Genomic DNA, 1229 nt, shown 5'->3' on the forward strand with positions numbered 1-1229 from the left:
GGATTTTAATACCTACTCCGAATTTTTCTTTTGTTTCCTTCACTGCTTGCTCAATATACAGATTGAATAACATCGGGGAGAGGCTACAACCCTGTCTTACTCCCTTCCCAACCGCTGCTTCCCTTTCATGTCCCTAGACTCTTATAACTGCCATCTGGTTTCTGTACAAATTGTAAATAGCCTTTCGCTCCCTGTATTTTACCCCTGCCACCTTTAGAATTTGAAAGAGAGTAGTCCAGTCAACATTGTCAAAAGCTTTCTCTAAGTCTGAAAATGCTAGAAACATAGGTTTGCCTTTCCTTAATCTTTCTTCTAAGGTAAGTCGTAAGGTCAGTCTTGCCTCACGTGTTCCAGTATTTCTACGGAATCCAAACTGATCTTCCCCGAGGCCGGCTTCTACTAGTTTTTCCATTCGTCTGTAAAGAATTCGTGTTAGTATTCTGGAAAAAGTACTTACCGTAAAATATCCGGGAGAAACCATCCAAAGCGACCTTAAGTGGAATTACTACATAAAACAATGTTTAGGAAAAATATATGCCAGGCTGATATTCATTGGAAAATCTTTCGGAAATTTCACTCATCCACAAAGGAAGTAGCTTATAAGGCTCTTGCTCGACCGATTCTTGACTGCTGTTCATGAATATGGGATCCCTACCAGGCAGGAGTGACAGAAGAGACAGAGAAGATCCAACGAAGACCAACGCGTTTCGTCACGGGATCGTTGCAAGCCGCACGAGGGCGTTGCAGGGATGCTCAACAAATTGCAGTGGCAGTCGTTACAAGAGAGGCGTTGTGCGTCGCGGTGAAGTTTACAGCTGAAATTTTGGGAGAGCACTTTCGGCGTAGAGTCGGACAGCGTATTTCTTCCTTCCATATACATACCGCTAAGTGACCACGACGAGAAAATTCGAGAAATTAGAATCTTACCGATAATCATTCTTCCCACTTGCCATTCACGAGCGAAACAGGGAAGCGGGCACCAGGTAGTGGCACTGGAAGTAGCCTCCCCAGACCCCTTTAGGTGGCTTGCGCAGTGTGATGTACATGAAGAAGAAGCCACAGCACTTCAAGTTATGCACATTTCAATTGTTAACAGCGTATTGGAAAAGAACTTATTGCTGCGTTTGTAGATGTCCGATTGTCTTACTTCGCCACCTGAATCACCGACACATCAGTTTAGTTTCCGTGAGATGTCTTCCAGTAACTGGGGCAGCACGTCGGTCAGGAAC

The sequence above is a fragment of the Schistocerca nitens genome, chromosome 7 (genome assembly GCF_023898315.1).
Source record: "Schistocerca nitens isolate TAMUIC-IGC-003100 chromosome 7, iqSchNite1.1, whole genome shotgun sequence".
Lineage (NCBI taxonomy): Eukaryota > Metazoa > Arthropoda > Insecta > Orthoptera > Acrididae > Schistocerca > Schistocerca nitens.